The sequence below is a fragment of the Populus trichocarpa genome, chromosome 7, assembly GCF_000002775.5.
Source record: "Populus trichocarpa isolate Nisqually-1 chromosome 7, P.trichocarpa_v4.1, whole genome shotgun sequence".
In the NCBI taxonomy this organism is placed as follows: Eukaryota; Viridiplantae; Streptophyta; class Magnoliopsida; order Malpighiales; family Salicaceae; genus Populus; species Populus trichocarpa.
In genome coordinates this window covers 10,214,173-10,224,390 of record NC_037291.2, presented here as the reverse complement: position 1 = coordinate 10,224,390, position 10,218 = coordinate 10,214,173, and the positions used below count along the sequence as shown (strand labels likewise).

Here is a 10,218-nt window from a genome sequence, read left to right as displayed (position 1 = left end):
TTGACCGAATCTTGCCGGGTTTTTTCTTCCTCTATTTTTTTTTACCCGGCCCGATTTCATCCCCGGATCGACCCGCCGGGCAGGTTCGGTTTCAAAACTATAGCAATTCATGAGCATTTTCAAACTCCAAAACGTATGAATTATAATAATCAACTTTAATTTCTTTTCAATTTTAAAATAATTTTGTTACAATATGTAGTGAAAAACAACTATAAAGGAACAGATTATTATTTCTCTTTATTGACATTCTCTTATCGTGAGTGCACTTATAACTATAACAAATTGATTATAAATAAACCATAAGTTTACGACACGTGCGACTAATAAACTTCCGCCCGTTACCGGAAGATATTCTCCACGACACCGTAATGAGCACACAATAAACAAAAAAAAAAAAACAAACGACAACAGCTAAAGATATAAACGACATTGCAGAATTAAAATAACAAGAAGTGCAACATTGTCCTCAAGCATAATCAGTCCTGAAAATCTGGAACCTGCCTTTCAATGAAAGAGAGATCTTCTAGGGGCGGCCTCTTCTGGTAACAGGTTAAACCACTGAATTAACCTTTGAACGACAACTTCGTTTAATCAACCTCCTAGATACGACAACATTCTCTCCCTGATCATCAGTAGCTGTTCTGGAACCACCTTGGCTCCTAGTTTCCTCTTTGATTAATGAAACATGGAAGGCTGGATGGATTTAAGACCCTAAAGAGGTTCTTTCTGCAAGGATACTGAAATTTGTCTCAAAGGTTACAGCTTGAGGTAAACGTGGCCACCCCCACAAAAATTGCGCGCAGTTTTGCCCTTGTTAGCTTGTTGTTTCATCCAATTTCGAGTCTTCTACAAATTTTCCTTGAGCAATGCCACCATCTGAGTTTTCTCTTGCAACAATTCAGCAAAACTGGCCACTGGTTGGGGTATCCCATACAGAGCTTGGTAGTCATCTCAATTTCTGAATGAAAATTGCTATTGTACCGAAATTCAGCCAAAGAAATCCATTTGCGCCACTGTTTATACCCCTGGAAAGTCATGCACCTCCAAAAAGTTGGTAAACTTCTATTCAACTTTTTTGTCTGCCCATCTGACTGGGTGATGTGTTGAACTAGAACGCGACTCAGTGCCCATTAGTCTCAAAAATTCTCTCCAAAACAAGGTAACGAGTAACCTATCGCTGTCAGTCACTTGCGAGCTGGAACACCATGCAATTTATAAACATGCTTGAAAAAAATTTGGCCATATTCAAAGCTGTAAAAGGATGACTCAGAGTAAGAAAATGGGTATATTATATGAACCTGCCAACCACCTCCTTCAATGAAGTCCATAGTGATGTCACTCCAAGAACGAGGAGGAGTGGGTAGAGGTTGCAGCAACCCGGGGTATGCTACAATCTCACTTTTGTTTCTGGCACATGGATCACATTCTTCCACCACTCTCTTTACACTATCTTTCAATTTAGGCCAACAAAAAAGAATTCTTCACTCTCTTATAGGTGTTATGAATCTCATATTGGATCCCCTACAATTTCTTGAGCCCTTTCTTTTGGATAGAAGTGTTGATGCGCTGCTCTAACATGTATTTCAAGCTCTCTTGATAATAAATTTCTTACTCTCCAAGTAGTACTTCCATTTCTGAACTGCTAGCAATATAGCCAAGAACTCTTTCTCATAAATTGAGAGTGCTATGTGTTTTTGATATCCAGCTCATAAATCGATCTTGGAAAACCATTCATCACTGTATAACTCACAGAATCTCCAAGTGTTGTCTTTCTTCTGTACCAGTAGTACTGGTGAAGAGAAAGGGCTGTGACTCACTTGAATTATGGAGGAATCTAGCATTTTCTTAACCAGTTTCTCTATCACATCCTTTTTGCCATGGGAATGTCTATATGGTCAAGGATTGACTGGTTTGGTGCCTTCTTCCAGTGGAATCCAGTGATCACACTCCCTGCTTGGTGGTAGCTGAGTAGGTTCAGCGAAGATTGCATCAAATTCCAGTGACAAATCATGCACCACAGGCTGAATCTCCTCAAGCTTCTGTTCTTGCCCATGGATAGCAAACAATTGAGCCACCAGTCCATAGACATGCTGGTACAGAGCCTTTTCTACTTACTCTGCGATAAGCATTTTTAATTCAACCCCTGATTACCAATAATTCCCTTAAGAACTATTTCCTGCCCGTCCTTCTAGAAGGTCAAGCTCATCTTCAAGAAATCAGACAAAATTGGGTTGCATGCCTTCATCTAATCAGCCCCAAGCACCGTGTCATTGCCCCCTGACTGCAGAACTAGCGGATTAGTAAAAAAAATATGTCATTCAGAATTTGGACATTTGGCTCTACACTGAATCACACTACCTTCAGCTACTATTACACTGAGAGGAACAGCGGTAGTGGTTTGTCATTTTTTTATTCACTTCCCCCGACAATGAGAATTGGAATTCTATTGACATCTACAAAACCGTGCGCGCTTCCACTGTCAATTAGGATGGCTAATGGTAGTTTATCAGTTTCCCCTTTAATTAGAATAGTGTTGCAAGTGATGCTCCCAGGAATTGCATTCACTGACAACCCATACTCCTCCACGACCTACTCGTCAATCTCAATCAAACCATCCGCTAACTCTCCATTCTCAAACTCCTCTACCATGTCTTCCTAAGACTCAAGACTATTTAAATCCTTCCCTTTGCATTGATGACAGGAAAATATGGATACCGCACTTGAAACATTAGGGTTTCTGAGTGGAAAAATGAGGAAATGGTGGTTTGTTCCAAGTGCTATGATTATGGGTACTGGTTTGGGTTGTTGTGTGAGAGCTTCGATTGGGAGGTGGTGATAAAAGGATGGAGAGCCTCGATGGGTAGATGGTGTGGTTAAAGCCCTGAAACCAAATGCTTTCCTTCCCCTCCAAGAACATAGCAGCTTACTCCTGTTCCTCTGGAATTTGGTAAATCTGTAAGCATTTGCGACATTTTCTAACCCTGAAACCACGAGGATTTTCCCCATCAAACAAAGGCGGATCAATCTTGGGGTGTATTTAAAGCAAAAAGGATCTAGAAAAAACTCACCAGGTTCTTGTGGGGAAACGTGGTGTAGCGGTGAACCCCAATTGACAGGGCCAGAAGGATTGAATTTCAGGCCAATCTGTACTGTTTCCACCACATTTAACCCTTTTTAGCGCAGTAACAAACCAAGCTTCTGTTTCAGCTCAGCAAGTTTGGTCTCAGTCCCTCCAGTATGTTTCTTGAGCCCCTCGTTGATTTGACCTAGCTAAAAGCTTCAACGCGAGAGAAACGAGACTCAAGTTGTTTAGCTTACTCTTGTAGAGCTGCCGTTATCCGCCATGGTTGTGAAGCGGCAGTGGCAGGACCGCCGCTTCGATACCACTTGTAGCGAAAAACAACGAAGACTAGCCATTTAGCTATTTAGAAAATGAAAGAAATACAGAGGGAGGGAGAAGTTAGTTGTTATTTTTATGCTGTTGACAATCTCTTCCTGTGAGTGCGCTTATAATGGTAACAAATTGGTTTTGAATAAACCTGATCACCAATAAACTTCCACCATTTACAAGAAGATATCCTCTACGACATCGTAATGAGCTACCAAAACGACAACATAGCATGATTAAAATACCAAGGGTTGCCACCCCCATATTAGCTTGAAGATTATTATTGTATTATTATCGAAATAACTAATTTTTATTAGTATTGCCATTGAATTATATTTTAAAAAAATTTTAATTTTTTTATTTTTAAATTAATATTTTGATATTTTTAAATTATTTTAATATATCAATATTAAAAATAAATTTTAAAAAAAAATAAAAAAATATTAATTTAATATATTTCCAAACAAAAAATACTTTAAAAAAAAAAATTATTATAATAGACTCTATAACAACTAAGAATTTTTACGTGATTGCAATGTTCATATCAATCGATTTTTCTTGTCATTAATTTTTTATTTGCAATTTAAGCCTTTTATAATATATTAGCATGGTTTTTTTTTCCTTTGCTTTCTTTTCAATTTGCATTATTATCGAAATAACTAATTTTTTATTAGTACAGCGATTCAATTATATTTTTAAAATTTTTTAATTTTTTTAATTTTAAATTAATATTTTTGATATTTTTAGATTATTTTAATATTTCAATGTTAAAAATTAATTTAAAAAAAAACAAAAAAATATTATTTTAATATATTTTTTTTAAAAAATACTTTAAAAATTAATTTTTATTACACTTTCAAATAAACTCTATAACAACTAAGAATTTTTATGTGGATTGCAATGTTCATATTGATCGATTTTTCTGGTCATTAATTTTTTATTTGCAATTTAAGCTTTTTATGATATATGAGTATGGTTTTTTTTTCTTTGCTTTCTTTTCAATTTGCATTATTATCCAAATAACTAATTTTTTATTAGTATTGCAATTCAATTATATTTTTGAAATTTTTTAATTTTTTTTAATTTTAAATTAATATTCTGATGTTTTTAGATTATTTTAATATATCAATGTTAAAAATTAATTTAAAAAAATATTATTTTAATATATTTTCAAATAAAAAATATTTTAAAAATTAATTTTTATTACACTTTCAAATAGACTCTATAACAACTAAGAATTTTTATGTGGATTGCAATGTTCATATTGATCAATTTAAGCCTTTTATGATATATTAGTATGGTTTTTTTTTTTTTTTTTTTTGCTTTCTTTTCAATTTGCATTATCTCGTATATACTAAGTTTTTATTGATATTTAAGCATGAGCTAAAAATCTATTTGGCTAAATCGGCTCTAACTGTAGCTAAAATAGAAATTAAAAAAAGATAAATCAACTTTAACAAAAGCAACACAACATACACCATTTAGATTTTGACACGATAAATTTTAATTTGATTCATAAAGTTATAGCTTTTTTATCATTCTATCCCAGTTGTCTTATTTTATTTTTTAATGTTTATATCCCTAATTATTGAGAACGGAAAGAGAAAATGATTTGATGGTTATATTTTAACCATCAAAAAAATTAATTTTTATGTTAATAGATTTGTTTTCTCGAGAAGAGTTCAATCAATTCTAAAAAAATAGATTGAGGTTAGTTAAGTTTTTTTTATTCATTTTATTTTTGTTTTTTGAAGTGATTATATGGTGTTTTGGGATTTGAGATGAGTTTATCAAGGTTTATTTAATGTTTTTAGGTGAAAACAACTTATAAAATAATTATTAAGGTCTTAGAACTAGGAGATTTTTCTGTCACTAGAGATGATAAAAAAACAATCTAGCAAGCAATAAATCATCTGCCACAATAGGTGACCTATTGCCTATTATTATTAAAAAAACAAAACAAAACAAAACAAAACATAGTGGATGGCAAATCCTTCGCTCCTTAAAAAAAAGATTACTTTGCTAGGCTTTCAAGCCCAAACATACCTATGTTTTTTTATGGTTAACCAGACACGCGAGCCTAGTCCTTTTTTATTTTTTTTCTTTCATCAATTTTTTTTATGTAAATATTTGTGAATATCCTCTCTCTTATTTTTTTTTTAAACTGTTTGGTTTAACTTTTTTTTTCAAATAGAGATTGATTTTTATAAATATTTTTTAAAATTTCACAATGCTTCAAAGCGATTATTGTGAATTATCTACAATTGCTTTTCTCTTATATTTTATATAAATGAGTTGGATCTCCATACGCATTTATAAAAATAAAAATTGTTTGTTATTTGCAATGAAAATCATTCTCTAATATAAAATAAATGAAAACATTTAAAATATAAAAAGAATAGTTGGGGTAAAACATTTCATTTGTATCTATCTTTTATTTTTGCTAGGAATGTTAACTTCCTGCTTTATTTTTAATTGACATTAACAACAAGGCTAAAAATAGAAAGTTCAAGTTAAGAGATTTGGTATTGAGAAAATTAAAAGCTGAGTAACAGAGGAAGTAAGAGCAAGCTAACCCTAGAATGGGATGGTCCATTTAGAGTTTTCAGGATTGTCAAGGCAAATACTTATCACCCGCAAGATATGGATGAAAAGAATCTTCCTCACACCTAACCTTCTGATCACTTAAAATTATATTATGGATAATTTAAATAACAATGTAATTATCCCATAAATGAAGTGTTATTTTGTGAAGAAGTAAAATGAAGTCCATCACTCTTTAAATGATGAATTTATTCTTTCAAGTGCAATAACATCAATCTTTGAGAAATTAATCATAAGTCTTCCTAACTACTCTCCAAGTGCAAGAGCATCACTCTCCAAGATATTGACCAGGAATCTTTCTAGTACAATAATACCACTCTTCAAGAGATAAACTTGAAATCTCTCTAATGCAATATCACTATTTTTCAAGGAATTAACCAGTGATCCTCATAGTGGAATAGCACTACCCTCCGCAATAACTTGGGATAGCCAACATCAACAAAGCAACATGATCTTTATCTTATGGCTAAGTATATACCACCAAGACTAATTAGAATCCAGATGTAATTAAAAAATAAATATCTTAAACTAAATAGGAAAAGCAAAAATACCATAAAGGAAAATATTTTTTAAAACTAAATAGTAATAAAAAAATAAAAATATATATTTTCCTCTAAAAATACTTCTGCTCCAACTTCCTGGTTAATTTGTTCTAGCCTTTTTATCGACAACAACTTTCTTAGGAAAATCCCAGTTGAGGAAATTTGAAAGAATTTAGGAAAGATCACTACAGCTTTGAGTTTTTCCATTGGCATATCAAACCCATTTCCATTAATTCCAAAACCTGTAGATGCTCGTATTTATTAGAAAATGCAATCTGAGCAATATGTGATGGCTTTGAAGAACCGACAGTGTTTAAGCATTGAACTCTTGATAGAAACATCAAGCCATCAGCCCATGTGAGGACAGTACAGGGAAAAAGACAAGAAAGCTTGTTGACCATGGCTGCCAATTGATTTTTACGTTTACTCTACTGTTCATGGATCCCACCTTTTATTGCGTTGCGTTTGATTACGCGAGTGTAACTGCGTTTTAAATAAAACACAGAACGTACGTTTGGTTATGAAGAAAAACACCATCTACTGTTTTTTAGTCCCATCTTTTACTGCGTTCCAAACTCAGTAATCACAAAGTAGTGGAAGGCTGTTTTTGTTTCAACAATAAACAATGGCCACCACATATTTGCGCACCGTTCATGCTAATAATTAGCATGAACAGTGTACGCTATATTGTTCAGTGTATGCATGTTACACTGTTGACTATAGCCAGTTATACTATTCCGGTCGGACCGGTTCCGGCCAAGCCTGTTCCGGTCAAGCCGGTTCCAGTTCAAAACTTAAAATGCATTGAACCAGGTCCGACCCAGTAAAATAAAAATTATTTTTAATTTTTTAATTGTTTTTTATTCGAAAAGCTATTGTTTAACATTATTCAATGACACTACATAAATTAGACAGAGATCGCTTGATGATATAGCATTTGCAGAATTTGATCGCAATCCCAATTTTGTTCTTGATTATATTTTACCTGATTTTATTGCGCGCTTAAAAAACCACAAAAACTGTAGTCCTTATCGGATGTGTTTCATACGTGATGGAATTGTAGATATTTTAATGGAACAATAAAAAATATTTTATATAAAGTATTATTTATTTTATGATGTAATAGCAATAGTTAAATCTACAATATTTAAATTAAAAACCATCAATATTAATATATATTTTTTAAAATTATTTTATAACCTCAATTTCAAAAGCATTATTAACCAAACACATTAAACTATTTTTTGTTCAGCCTCAATTTCAACCACAGTTTTAACCAAACACCTATTTTTTCAAATCAACCTCAACTAAAAATACTTTTTATAAAATAATTTTTTTCAAACCACAACCATAACAATTACCGCAATACCAAACACACTTAAATATTCAAGCCATATAGCTCATCGAGAATTAGCAATTACAAGTTATGGGACTTGGCAGAGGCGAAATTTCAACAGCTTTGCTTCTCTTAATATCTTCTGTTTTTTGTGGAGATTATCACTGCCATAGACACCATCACATCAACCCAGTCCCTGAAGGATCCAGAGAATTAACAATATAATAAATTATAATTTCAATACCTTTTCTATAGAAGTTGTCAATGTGATCCTTATAGATGAAAAAAAGGATTTTCCATTTTTTACCCCTAAATAATGCTTTCTCAATCATACTTAACCTCTCAAACGATGGATTGTTTCCCCTCTCCCTTAAAAAAAATGCCATACATATGGCTTGTTTTGGTTCAAAAAGTTTCAATTTGATCCCTTGATAGAAACTTTTATGCATTTCCATCCTTAAAAACACATATCTCACATTGATTTAGTTATTCAAAGATATTTAATAAATTTTCTTGAATATCATCACTAAAATTTAACTTGAAAAGTCAAAGGAAGAAGCTTGTCTGTAAACCTTTGAAAGTTATAAGAAATAGATCATATCAAGCAACAAAGGACTATCACCATAACAGGAACATAAAATAATAATTGAAAATAGATTTCTTCAACATAAAAATAAACATGCTATTTGAAACCATTTTATAGTAGAATTGAATTGAATTATATACATAAATTGATATAAATTTATTTAGTAATTGAATTATTATGGTTTTGAATGAGATTTTACATTAGAAGACTCCATTAAAATGAGTCATTAGATTTAAGATGCTTTTCTAACTTTGCCCATATTTCCATTTAATTCTAACCCTAAATAAATATAGTTTTCTCAAGAAAAAAAATATGATTAAATGAAAGTCACATGGTTTAAGCCTTAGGTAATCAAAATCATTCTAGTTCATCAAAATTATCTCATTGTCAAATAATCATCTCAACCTAAAAATTTAAGTTATTAGATGAGATCTCAAGATATGATTTATATTATTCTCTAACATGTCCTCTCAAGTGAAAGAAAGCCCTTTGAACTTGAAATTTGCACAACCTCGCACTACTTTGTTTTTTTTATCAAATAGATAGGGATGAGAAGATTCAAATTTGTGATTACTTGGTCATCAAGGCTATGATACTATGTCAAAAAATTATCTCAATCTAAAAGTTTAAACTGTTAGGTAAAGTCTCAAGATATAATTTATATTATTTTCTAACACCCATTTTAATATATGCATATCCATATTTCTTTCTTTAACCTTCAACTTTCTCATCACCTATCATAAAAGATCATCTTATAGAATAAGTAGGGTTTATATTCTGAGTACATAAGAACAAATTTGAATTATTATTTTTTTAATGTGGGTGTCCGGGCCAGCTTGCGAGCACCTCGACTAATCCCACGGGCCCTGAAGTTAACGACCATTTAAGCCTTCAGTGACCATCATATGAGCAACCACATGGCTCGAATCTTAGACCACAGAGGGAGCATGTGTTGACGATGAGAGAGGATACAACAAATGAAATGGTAAGAGAGAATGGTGGTTTTAGAATATAATTATCAATGATCAATTTTCAAGAAAATCACACTCTAGTTGAGGTGGGATTTGTAAAAAAGATTTCATTATCTTCCCTTTTTTTTTTAATAAAAGAAAAAGTTTATGGTTTTACTCTTTTAGCCATAGTCCTTTTTAAACTTTGAAATTAGACGACTTTAAAAATTCTTCCAAACACGATGAAAAGCACTTTTTTTAAACAGGAATATTTAGAGTGTAGTTGTAATTACTTTTTAAAATATTTTTTATTTAGAAATATTTTTTAAAAAAATTTAATTTTGATATAGTATATCAAAATAATTTAAAAACATAAAAAAATAATTTTAAATAAAAATAAATAAATTTATTAAACATTCGTTTAGGCCACACTTTCAAACAAGGGAGGTTAGAATAAGCAAAAAGCATAGCATATGTTTAAAAGTAATTCCTAAAATAAAAAATGGGAATAAGTTCTTTCGGTTTTTTTTGAATCTTCCTTCCAAAAATGAATCTAGTTAATGACATGTCTATTTATTTATTTACCTTCGAGAAAACAAATCCTTGAATTGTGTAAGTTTGACTACTCGCATCATCCATGTGACATTTGTCCGTGTCCATCACTATACGAGTAATTGGAAATGATAATGTGTATTCATGGATGAATTGACTTTATGTTATATTTATATTTTATTTATTTATTTGATATAAAATTTAGATATTTATATTTTATTTTTCGAGTTTGGAATATCTTTTCAAGTATTCATTGTTTA

General features: G+C 31.5%; 1 long non-coding RNA gene across 1 annotated transcript; it reads right to left on the bottom strand.

Moving 5' to 3' along the window:
* Nucleotides 1-212: 212 nt before the first annotated feature.
* Nucleotides 213-3,643, bottom strand: LOC112328164 (uncharacterized). Its single transcript, XR_002982810.2, has 2 exons — nucleotides 3,069-3,643; nucleotides 213-2,981 (listed from the first exon to the last, which is right to left on the bottom strand). It is a non-coding gene; the product is annotated as an uncharacterized LOC112328164 (long non-coding RNA).
* Between the last annotated feature and the right edge of the window lie 6,575 nt (nucleotides 3,644-10,218).